Source organism: Chenopodium album, chromosome 18 (assembly GCF_948465745.1).
Source record: "Chenopodium album chromosome 18, dcCheAlbu1.1, whole genome shotgun sequence".
Lineage (NCBI taxonomy): Eukaryota > Viridiplantae > Streptophyta > Magnoliopsida > Caryophyllales > Amaranthaceae > Chenopodium > Chenopodium album.
Window position 1 is genome coordinate 37247057 of NC_137851.1, and position 12788 is coordinate 37259844.

Here is a 12788-nt window from a genome sequence, read left to right on the forward strand (position 1 = left end):
GGAAACTACATCCCCAAATGGGGGAGGTAGTGAAGAAAGAGATTACTATGCTTCTAGATGCGGGAATCATATTCCCCATCTCAAGCTCTAGGTGGGTCTCTCCCGTTCATGTCGTTCCAAAGAAGGGGGGCATGACCGTCGTCAAGAATGAAAAAGGTGAGCTTATCCCGACGAGGACGGTCACGGGTTGGCGAATGTGTATAGACTATAGATGTCTAAACACATCCACCAAGAAAGATCACTTTCCCCTTCCTTTCATTGATCAAATGCTAGAAAGACTAACAAGGCACAAGTGTTATTGTTTTCTTGATGGTTACTCGGGGTTTTTCCAAATCCCTATCCACCCTGATGACCAAGAGAAGACTACTTTTACTTGCCCATATGGTACATTTGCTTATAGGAGAATGCTATTTGGACTTTGTAATGCTCCAGCAACATTTCAATGATGTATGATGAGTATCTCTGGACATATGTTGGAGGAGGAGATGGAAGTGTTTATAGATGACTTCTCCGTAGGAGGAGTTTCCTTTGAGGCATGCGTTGAAAATCTTGAGAAATGTTTTGGCTAGTTGTGAGAAGGTGAATTTGGTATTAAATTGGGAAAAGTGTCACTTTATGGTTGAGGAAGGCATAGTCCTTAGGCATAAGATTTCTCACAAAGGCATAGAGGTGGACAAGGCACAGATTGAGGTTATTAAGAAGTTGCCACCTCCGGTTAATGTGAAAGGTGTGAGATCTTTCTTGGGACATGCCGGGTTCTATAAAAGGTTTATCAAATACTTTTCTCTCATAAAAAAGCCTCTCAATGATCTTCTCTAAAAGGATGTTGAGTTTGTGTTTAATGACAAATGTTTGGAAGCATTCAACAAATTGAAGAAAGATTTGATCTCTACTCCCATTGTCCAAGCCCCTAGGTGGGATTTGCCTTTTGAATTGATGTGTAATGCTATGATACGGCCATTGGGGCTGGGTTAGGTCAAAGAGTTGATAAGAAGCTTCATGTCATTTATTACATGTCGAAGACTCTTAATGTTGCTCAAAGAAACTACACAACAGCGGAGAAGGAGTTCTTGGCAATTGTTCATTCTTTTGAAAAATTTCATTGCTATTTTTTAGGGTCTAAGACAATTGTCTTCACCGATCATGCGGCCCTAAAATATCTCTTTGCCAAGAAGGAATCAAAGCCAAGGCTAATTCGTTGGGTGCTTGAGCTTCAAACTTTTGACCTTGAAATTAGAGATAAGAAAGGAGCAGAAAATGTGGTTGCCGATCATTTATCTAGACTTGAGGACTTTCAAGTTCAAGATGATAGGTATCCTATTGAAGATAGAATATTTGAAGATTCTTTGTATGCTATACATGTGAATGAACTCCCATGGTTTGCCGATTTAGTTAACTATCTTGCTTGTGGAGAGTTTCCTCCTTCATTTACCAAGAACAAAAGAAAGAAGCTTAAGAGGGAGGCTAGGAATTATGTGTGGGATGAACCAATCTTGTACAAGAGAGGTGTTGATGGTTTGTTGCGTCGATGTGTGCCAAATGAGGAGATACCTAGTGTGTTGAGGATGTGCCACTCGGATCCTAGTGGTGGTCACATGGGTGTTTCAGGACGGCTTCAAGGTTCTTAAATGTGGATTGTGGTGGCCAAATCTCTTCAAGAATACTTGGGAATTTGTCAAGAGTTGTGACCGGTGCAAAAAAATCGGAAATATTTCAAAGAGAAATGAGATACCCTAACAACCCATCCTTGAGGTGGAAGTTTTTGATATATAGGGAATTAATTTCATGGGTCCTTTCCCTTCTTCATATGGGAATCAATATATTCTTGTTGTCGTTGATTATGTGTCGAATTGGGTTGAAGCCCTTGCTTCACCAACAAACGATCATAAGGTAACAATGAAGATGTTCAAGAAGATAATTTTCCCAAGATTTGGCATTCCCAAGGCGGTCATAATAGATAATGGATCTCATTTTGTGCATAGTGCCTTCTGCAAGATGTTGAAGAAGCATAGAGTTAATCAACATTTCGTACTCCCCTATCATTCTCAAACTAATGGACAAGTTGAGGTGTCTAATCGTCAAATCAAATCGATTCTTGAGAAGACGGTTGCAAGAAATAGGAAAGATTGGTCGGACAAGCTTGATGATGCTTTGTGGGCATATAGAACGGCCTTTAAGACTCCTATTGGCACCACTCCTTACCGCTTGGTTTATGGGAAGTCTTGTCATCTTCTGGTTGAACTTGATCATCGTACTCATTGGGCTATTAAGAAAATCAATTTCGATTTGGCAAGTGCGGGTGAGCAACGTTGGCTTGATCTCCATGAATTGGAAGAACTTCGTTTGGATGCATATGATTGTGCAAGCATGTACAAAAATCGTACCAAAGAGGTGCATGATAAGCTTATTGAGAAGAAGGAGTTCAATGTTGGTGATAAGGTGCTCCTCTACAATTCAAGGATGAGATTATTTCCCGAAAAGTTGATGTCTCGTTGAAGTGGTCTTTTTGTGGTTCAAGAGGTTTTCCCCAATGGTGCGGTTGAAATCTCTCCTTTGGATTTCTCAAGGTCTTTCAAAGTTAATGGTCATAGACTCAAGCGTTACTATGATGGAGTTTTTGTCGGAGTCCTTCATAATATGACCCTCTGTGAACCACCTTAAAGGGTGGGGAACGTCAAGTTAATGACGTTAAACAAGCGCTTCTCAGGAGGCAACCCGAATTTCTAACTTTCTTTTCTATTTTCTTTGATTTTATTTTTCCTTTTTTAAGCTTTTGATCTAATTGATTTTTCTTTCTTGATTGTGTTTTAGGGAGTTTTTGATTGGATGGAAGTAAGGATTCCAACAATTTTGGTACCAAATTTGAGGATGAAGTGTTCAATTTGAGTATTTAAAGGCATAAGTAAGAATTGAAGCTTGGTGGGCTCGACATGGTGGGTTCATAAAATTGTCGTGTTGAACCCACCGTAAAGGCGTTTAGAGACTGCCTAGTCTCGTGTTCATCATGGGCATGTAGCTTGTACCCACCGATGTGCGCACAAAAGGGTTTTGGAAAAGCCAAAGACCCAGGAGGGCGCGGGCACGCGCGACCATGGCGCGGCCGCGCGGCCTGGTGGCTCGGCCGCGCAGCCCCTCCTCGCTGGCGTGCCCCCTGCTGCCCCCTTCTTTTAAACGCACCATCTTCTTTTCTCTCTCTTCCTCTATTTTCTTACTTCATTTCTCTTATTGAGTTCTAGCATCATCATCTTCTTTGCTGCCATTTTATCATCATAATATCATCATTTTTCACTTTATTTAGTTGATTATTACTCTAAAATCTCCAATTTTCCACTTTCCTTGTGATTTTCTCTCTCCAAAAGTTGGGATTTTTGGGTATTATTTGATTGGGGTTTTGAGTTTGCAATTTTGGATTGATAGTGTGTGATGTGCTACTTGATCCATTTCATTAGAATTTCTCACCAGTTCAAGGTATGATTTCTTCATTTCTTTTGGTTTTCTTGATAAATTCTCTACCTTGGTTTTTCATGAGAGATTTGACTTCTTTTGGTACTTGTATAAATGGTGCTTTCATATTGCTTATTTCTTACCTCCAATACTTGTATTGAAGATGATTATTGATGGATAATTGAACTTGTGATGCTTAATTTTGCTTGACCGACCATTATTTTGGTACCATCATTGTTGGATATGTTGTTATGATGTTTGGTAGTAATGATGTTCATATTGATGGGTTCTAGATGATTGTTTGGAGTGTTGTTGCTCTTAGTGCTCATTTGTAGTTTATAAATTCTTGCTAGCATTATTGTTCAAGTGCATTTTTACACTTGTGGTGTGATAATTTGCTCATTTCCATGATAATGGATGCCTTGAATTTATTTGCTCTTGATATGCACCATCTTTTCACATGATTTCTTTCATGATTTTGAACCTAGTTCTTGTTTGCTTGTGTGTAGATGGAACCTCTTTGTCAGGCCAAGAGGGCACGGGGTTCTAATTCTAGGGAGGTTGTGCCACCTCTGCCCAATGTCAAAGAGACTTATGGCATTGAATTTATCAAGAAAAAGCATTGGGATAATTTCATTCGTCTTTCATCTAGGAAGCTTCTATCAACTCGATTCTATGATGCATCGGCAACAACATCATTAGGAATTGATGAAGATGTGAGATTCTTGGCTCGAAATTTGGGGTTGGAAGAATTCATTGGTCTTAATGCTCCGACCTATGCCCGCATTACCTTCGAGTTTCTTTCATCTTTGGAAGAGCATGAGGAGAAGTTGGATGGTGTGTCTACTCAAATGCTTACTTTTCACGTTTTCAACAATGACCACTCAATTCCTCTCTCCTACTTCAACGAAGCCTTTAAATTTCCTTCGCCGATAGAGGGTACTCCCTATATTTACCCGGCTATTGAGGCTTTGCAACGAGATCATAATTATAAGGAACGTCGTTGGTGGAGACACATATCGGTTGAAGTTAGTTATCGTCCTCAATATTCCAAGTCGGATTCCGTCATCCACTCGGCTTTGAGATACTTTAGTCGGCTCCTCACCTACGCATTTTTCTCTAAAGAGTCTCTTGGAGCCATTTCTAGGGAAGAACTAAGATGGCTTTGGTTGGCGGATAAACCCCTTGAAGATAAGGTCGAGGTCCTTGATTTTGCGTCCCATTTGCTTGATCATTTCATCGATATTCGTGATGGTATTTTTCTCTCTAGAAGCATTCAATTGGGAGGAATAATCACTATCTTGGCTCTTTCACTCAACAAGAAATATGGGAAGATGCTTGAAACCCTTGAGCCTATTCGTGCTAAACGAGAGAAAACTCTATCCCATCTACTTAGTATTATGCCTTGATCAATCAACGGTTTTTGGAGCGTACTTCTCAAGAAGACTTGTTTATTTGAAAAGTTTCAAGGACAATCGATTGGTGCCCCATTCCTCGTTCGGAGGCTACCGCTCGATGCTTGGGCACCGCTTTTCCTTGGAGGCCAGACAAGTGGCCGGTCGACCAATCTCTCAAGAAGGCTCCTTTGCCAAATCTCCGCCACAATCCGTATGCCCCCGTTCACCCTCTTGCTCCCTCTTTGCCCCCGGTGTCCCGGGAAGGTACATCTTGAAAGGAATAGTGTCCTTCGAACAAGTGTATTATTTCGATAGGAGGTTCGGAATTGTTAGAAAGCTAATTTTTCAGTAAGGTCAAGTGATCGGAATGCCTGGCTGGAGGCCGCTTCCGATCAATAATATTAATGCATAATTAATATTACATCTTAATCTTGACTGAACCATTCGGGTCACACCCAAGCAACTAACGAGCCGAAGCGACGAATTAATTCGGAATTAATTAATAAGTCGACCGAGTAATTAATATTTAGACGTCGGAAATTCGAGCTTGGAGCGTCGAAACCGAGCGTCGGAAGTCGAGTCGAAAATAGTAAAAGACAAGACGTGAAAATGATAATAAATCAACAATGACCAAAATACCTCTAGCATTGGAAAACCGAGTGCTAGGGGCACGGAAAATGCTAGCAGCCCGCACCAAATGCGGGGCTAGGCTAGCATACTGCAGCTAGTAGCCCGCACTAGTGTATGTGGTTGTGCTAGCATACGGCAGCTAGCAGCCCGCACACTTGGTGCGTGGCTTGCTAGGCTGAGGCAGCCAACAGCCCGCACATTTGGGTGCGTGGTGTGTTGGGCCAAAGCATTACAGCAGCACCGTGGCAGCCCACAAGGGTGCCATGGGTGCCCAAGTGAGCTGCCACATGCCCGAAGCTAATGGGAGGGCTAGGAATAGAGGTGGCCGATTATGGGAGTAAGAGTGGGGGGCAAGTTTGGTCCCCCCCTCCTCCAAATGGTCCTCACCTACTCTTCCTTATGAGCTTGCCACTTGTTGATTTATTACTAGTTTGATTATTAATTTTATTTTATCTTTAAAATAAAATGGGAAAATCAAATTCTCCCATATTGATGGGAGAGCTTTTCACACTCTTGCATTTCCCTATAAATACCCAACTTGGGGTATTGGGAAAAGCACTTGAGTAAGAGTTGAAAAAGGCATCACTAGTAGTGAAAACCTTTGAACTCAAGAGTTGAAAAAGGCATCACCATTGTGAAAACCTTTGAACTCAATTACTCGGGTTTCGGTCGGGCCTTGCTAACTCCAAGGCATTGGACCTAGTCGGTGTTCGAGTTGTGATTGGACTTCCGTTGGAGGTCATCGTATTTTCGAGGCTAGCTTTCGAAGTAAGAGCCCCTCGTGGTCGGGCGAAGCACACGTCAAAGCTATATTTATTATCTTTATCTTGTCATTAAGTTAATTATGTTTATGGTTTTATTTATTGCGAGTGCGGTCTTGGTTTTGGGTTTGTTTCCGCGGTGAGTCGGATTCACCAAACCCCAACAGCATTATCGGAGCCTCGCTCGTTTATTTTAAAATCATATTATTTTTCAAAGTGTTTTTATGGCTTAATTTTTCTGGTTTTAAGTTGCTAATTAGATTAGTAGCTCGGTTTATTAATTTTAATCCCGTATTAGAGCTGACTTTAGCTCTCGAACCTAGATTTTGACCCAAAAATAGTGAATTTTGGGTGGAAAAGGTGTTCTGGAAATGGTTTTACCCTTTTAGGACTCGGTTTTTAGCCAAAAAACGACCATAAATGCACTTTTCGAGGAATTTTTCGTTTTGACGAAAAATTTAAGTCTTTCTAATCTTGAAACTTAATTGCATATTCATGGTGGTTATGTAATTGGTTCAATCCTTATTTTATATGCAATTTTAAACCTCTTTAGGCATGATTACTTGGTAGTAATTTGTGTTTGAAAGCTTGGTTTAATTTTTCACATAATTGCAAATTAATTGCATTAAGCGTGAAATTGTTGTTCTTTGAGGCTTCTAAGTACTAAAGATTCGATCTTTAATTATGTTAAGTGATTGAAACTTTGAGTTACTAAATTCCATGAATTTTTGTTGAAATTTGTTGATTTAATCATTTCTAAGTTGATTGGAATCATAAAGTTTGAAACTTGTGATAGAAAATTGTTTATCTTCATATTAGAAGATATAATTTTTCAAGGATTCACAAGTATTAAAGTTGGAATCTTTATTGAACTTATGTTCATTTTCCCAACTCCCTTTTATTTTGTCAAAATCTCAAGATTAAATTGGCCTCTTATTTTGTTGCACCAAGTTAAACCAATTTTATTAAAGAATGGTTCTTGGAATAATTTTTGGTTTTGTGCACTTGGATGAATTTATTTAAGTTGGACTTGTTATATTTTCATTTTTCCTCAAAATTAATTGATTCTAAAATTAATTTAGAATTGATTAAATGTGTCACACAAAATCGGGATTTTTCCCGAGGCATGAGCACTAAAATAAAGGCTGAAGAAGCCCCGAGCTAGCTCTCGACCAGCCGGACTGCTCGCGCAGCCATGGGCTGCCGAGGCTGCTCGGATGCCTCGACTTGGTGCTACTGTGTGTGGGGAGGAGCTGCTGTGTGCGGCATCTTAGCGCACCATGGCAGCCAAGGCAGCCACAAGGTGCGGCAGCAGCTAGCTGTTGTGCGCGCACCGTTTGTGCGGCCTCGTGGCTTGCCATAGGTAAGCCGTGTATGGTGCTTGCATTGTGCTTGCATTGAGCTTGCTTTGAGCGTGTTTTTAGTGCGGAGCTTGGTACATAATTAAGGGTAATATGCGTAGACATTGCTTGCGAAGCAATGTGGTGCAATGAGCTCGTGCAACATGGCCATAATGGGCCACGAATTGATGTGTGAAGTTCGCTAATGTGGGCGGTGTAATGCCTAGCGACATCGTGTCCCACTCCCACGTTCCTTGAGCATCATTTAGTTGTGCGAGTTGTGAGCACTCCAAGTCTTAGTGCTAGGCACTTGGATATTTTCGGCTACGTAATTTTTAGTTGATTTGTCGTTTAATCGTTTTAATTATCTTATTAATTTAATTTGGTTTTAATTATTTTAATAAATTTTGGAGGCTAGTCCTCGGTTTTTGAGCGGCATTTGAAAAAAAAATTATTTTGGCAAATAATTGGGTTTTACCGGATTAATTAAGTTGGATGCGGAATTTAGTGGGAGTTTTAAATATTAATTGCGCTTATTTACATAATCGGTTAAAAGAACTTTGACTAGTTTTAATTAGTCGTGTTAATTGGATTAACCACCTAGATTAGTTACTAGTTATCGCGTGTTTATGTTACTTGTTTTAACGTTGTAAAATGCATGGGCCATTCACAAATAGTGAATGGATGAATGGAATGTATATTCTTTCACAGGTTTTATAAAATGGCAACTAGTGGGGCCCGATTAGGATAGAAAATACGGACTGCGATCCGTGATGTATTTTTGTAAATCTAAATATGGTCTGTGTACCGTTGAGTATTTTTGTACCTTAATATTTAGATTAGTCCTGATCGTAGATACTAGTAGTTGCATAATTTTGGTCAAGTCTTGAAGACGGAGGTTTTTGGCAGACGAAGCCATGAAGTTGCAAAAGAAGACCTTTTGAAGACTTGAAGAATTCAAGGGGTCATGCTAGTTGCCAAATATGCATAAAAATGCTTATGCTTTACATATTTATGATCATTTATATATGAATTATATGTTAGATGCATGTTTAGGATTTCAAATGTTGTGATAGTTCACTTAAAACAACCAACATAGAAACCCTAGGTCCCTAAATATTGAGTTAAAAATTGCCATTCCAAAATAACACTTATCGACCTATTCAAAAAATTCTAAATCGAAAGAGTCAAGAACGCCTTCTTGTAGAAGCTTCTTGATGCGTTTGATGTTGATGTGGCCAAGACGACAATGCCACAAGTAAGTTTGATTTGACTTCATGGTCCTAGCTCTTTTGGTAGCATTATTCACATTATAAAATTGTTTGTCTAAAGAAAGCACATAAAGACCATTTTCAGAATGTGCAATACCATATAAAACATTATCGAGATAAAACGAACATTCATTGTCTTTTACTCGAAATCCAAACCCTTTGGCGTCTAACGCCGAAATTGAAATAATGTTTTTGGTAATGTTGGGAACATAGTAACAACTTTCAAGTTCCAAAACAAGCCCAGAGGGCAAAGACAAACTGAGAGTTCCTACGGATACGGCTGCAATTCTGGCTCCATTGCCGACCCGGAGTTCAACCTCTCCCTTCACTAGCTTCCTAACGTTCCTTAGACCCTGAGAATTGGAACAAAGGTGTGAGCCACATCCGGTATCTAATACCCATGATGTTGAGCTAGTGAAGTTCAAGTCTATAACGGATATACCTGATTCAGAAGCAACGATTTCGTTCTTCTTATCTTCCTTGAATTTGAGGCAATCTCTCTTCCAATGTCCCTTCTTCTTACAATAGAAGCATTCGGAATCAGATTTAGAAGATGCTACCTTCTTTTCCTTGTCGTCCTTGGTAGTTTTCGGATTAGGCGGAAAGTTCTTCTTACCTTTCCCCTTAAAGCCTTTCTTCTTTTTGCCCGTGCGTTTGAACGGCTTGCCGTTTTTTACCATGAGCATATCATGTTTTCCCTCATCCTTGAGCGTTTGCTCGGCTTGCTTCAACATACCATGAAGCTCAATGAGGGTTTTCTCCATGCTGTACATATTATAGTTCATCTTGAACTGATCATAGCCTTTGTGCAGCGAGTGGAGAATGATGTCAATTGCAATCTTGGTTGAATACCCTACATCAAGCCTTCCCATGTTCTCAAATAATCCTATCATCTTGAGTACATGTGGGTTGATTGACACTCCTCTCTTGAGCTTGCTCTCAAGGATTTGTTTGTGGGTTTCAAACCTCTCAGTTTGGGCCTGCTCTTGGAACATATTCTGCAGCTCAGAAATGATCTCAAAAGTCGTCTCCTTCTCAAAGAAAGTCTTTTGAAGCTCGGGAGACATTGTGGCCAACATGATGCATTTGACATCCCGATTGGCACTTTGCCATCGGTTTAGGGCAGCCTGAGTCACCTCCTCATTAGGAGCGTCGGGCATTTCTTCATCAAGGACATATTCCTTTTGCTCTTGCATGAGAACAATTCGCAAATTTCTTTGCCAATTAAGCAAATTTAGCCCACTCAACTTCTCCTTGTCGAGAATTGAGCGCAATGAAAACTTGTTATTTGAGTTACTTGAAGACATGATTCTACAATTGAAAGAATTTTAATGAAAAACCATTCATGATAAGATTGAATTTTAATTCATGCATATTTCAAACTTATTTAACGTCTTATTTACACATAAAATTGTCCCTATTTTGTGAAAATAAGTCGATTCCAAGATCCAAGGAAACAAAGAGTGGCTAAGCTGGACCAATGAGCTCCGCCACAAGAAATGGACATCGATATTTCATCACCTTCATAGACGACTATAGTAGATATGGCTATGTCTACCTCATGTCGCATAAATTTGAATCGTTTGACAAGTTCAAAGAATTTCAAAGTGAAGTGGAAAATCAGCTTGGCAAGAAAATCAAAGCCCTTCGATCGGATCGAGGTGGTGAATACTTGAGCCAAGAATTCGATGACCATCTGAAAGATCGTGGCATACTTTCAGAACTGACACCTCCAGGAACTCCACAATGGAATGGAGTATCCGAACGGAGAAATCGAACCTTGTAAGACATGGTACGGTCAACCATGGGTCTTAGTGATCTTCCTATCTCTTTCTAGGGACACGCACTTCTAACTGCGGCACTAACACTGAACCGTGCTCCATCGAAAGCTGTAGAAAAGACTCCATACGAGCTATGGACAAAGAAACCTCCCAGGTTGTCTTTTCTAAAGATATGGGGATGTGAAGCATATGTCAAGAAATTGATTTCTGACAAACTTCATCCCAAATCTGATAAGGTTTACTTTGTGGGCTACCTAGAAGAAACCAAAGGGTATAACTTCTACAACAAATCGCAGAACAAAGTGTTTGTTGCTCGCGATGGTGTCTTTTTGGAGAAGGAGAACCTTTCCAAAATGACAAGTGGGAGGAAAATCAAACTCGACGAAGTTCGTGAGGATGAGCAACAAAAGCAGAATGACAGTCAAAGTGCTCAAACAGCGTCTGTTGACGAAGGTCAAAGTGATCAAAATATGTAAAGTCGAACCGACAATGCAAATGCTCAGTCCATTACCCTACGTAGGTCTCAAAGGCCGAGATCTCAACCTGATAGATATCTTGGTTTAGTATTAACTGAGAATCAGGACATCCTGATCATGGATGGAGATGAACCGGCAACCTACAAACAAGCGATGGCAAGCACCGACTCTGCTAAATGGCAAGAGGACATGAGATCTGAAATGGATTCCATGTTTGAAAATCAAGTCTAGGACTTGGTTGACTTACCCGAAGGTTACACACCTATCGGATGTAAGTGGATTTTCAAGTTGAAAACCGAAAAAGATGGAAATATATTCATTTACAAAGCTAGATTGGTAGCAAATGGTTATAAATAAGTTCATGGTATTGATTACAATGAAACCTTTTCTCCAGTCGCAATGCTTAAATCCGTTCGGATCCTCCTAGCGATTGCTGCATATTACAATTATGAAATATGGCAGATGGACGTCAAAACGGCCTTCCTAAATGGTATTTTGGAAGAAACTGTGTATATGACATAGCCTAAAGGTTTTGTCGACCAAAACAACGCTGGAAAGGTATGCAAGCTTAAGAAGTCAATTTATGGATTAAATCAAGCAAGCAAAAGTTGGAATCTACGATTCGATGAAGCCATCAGTAAGTTTGGTTTTATCAAGAATCCAGATGAGTGACATCGCCTTCCTAGTCTTATATGTCGATGACATATTACTCATTGGAAACAGCATTCCATTATTAGAGTATGTAAAGGCTTGGCTCGGAAAATGTTTTTCAATGCAAGACTTGGGAGAGGCTCAATACATACTAGGCATCAAGATTTATAGGGATAGATCAAAAAGGATGATAGGATTGAGTCAAAGTACTTATATTGATAAGGTACTAGCTCGTTTCCAAATGGAAGAGGCCAAGAGAGGTCACCTACCCATGTCTCATGGCATAACCCTAAGCAAGAAGCAGTGTCCTAAGACACCTGATGAGCGAGAAAGGATGAATCAGATTCCATATGCTTTGCTAATTGGATCGATCTGTATGCCATGATATGTACTAGGCCAGATGTATCGTATGCCTTGAGCACTACGAGCCGATACCAATAAGACCCAGGAGAGGTGCATTGGACTGCGACCAAGAATATCATAAAGTACCTAAAAAGGAACAAGGATAAATTCCTGGTCTATGGTGGCAGAGATGAATTAGATGTTGAGGGTTATACCGACGCAATCTTCTAGACAGACAGAGACGACTTCAATTCACAGTTTGGGTACATATTCTATCTCAATGGAGCGTTTAGTTGGAAGAGTGTTAAGCAAAGCACAACTGCAGATTCTACAACTGAAGCTGAATACTTAGCAGCATCTAAGTCAGCTAAGGAGGCAGTTTGGATTCGCAAGTTCATTGGTGAACTTGGTGTTGTACCCTCCATCAAGGGTCCAATAGACCTCTATTGTGAAAACAATGGAGCTATTGCTCAAGCCAGGGAGCCAAGAGAACATCAGAAGGTCAAACATGTCAAGCGGCGATTTCACATGATTCGAGAATGGAAATCGGAAGGTGAAATATGAATTTGTAAAGTTGAAATGGATGACAATGTAGCCGATCCACTGACTAAACCTTTGCCTCAAGTGAAGCACAAACAAGCACGTTGAGGCAATGGGAATCAGGCACATCGAAGATTGGCTTTGATTTCCTTATT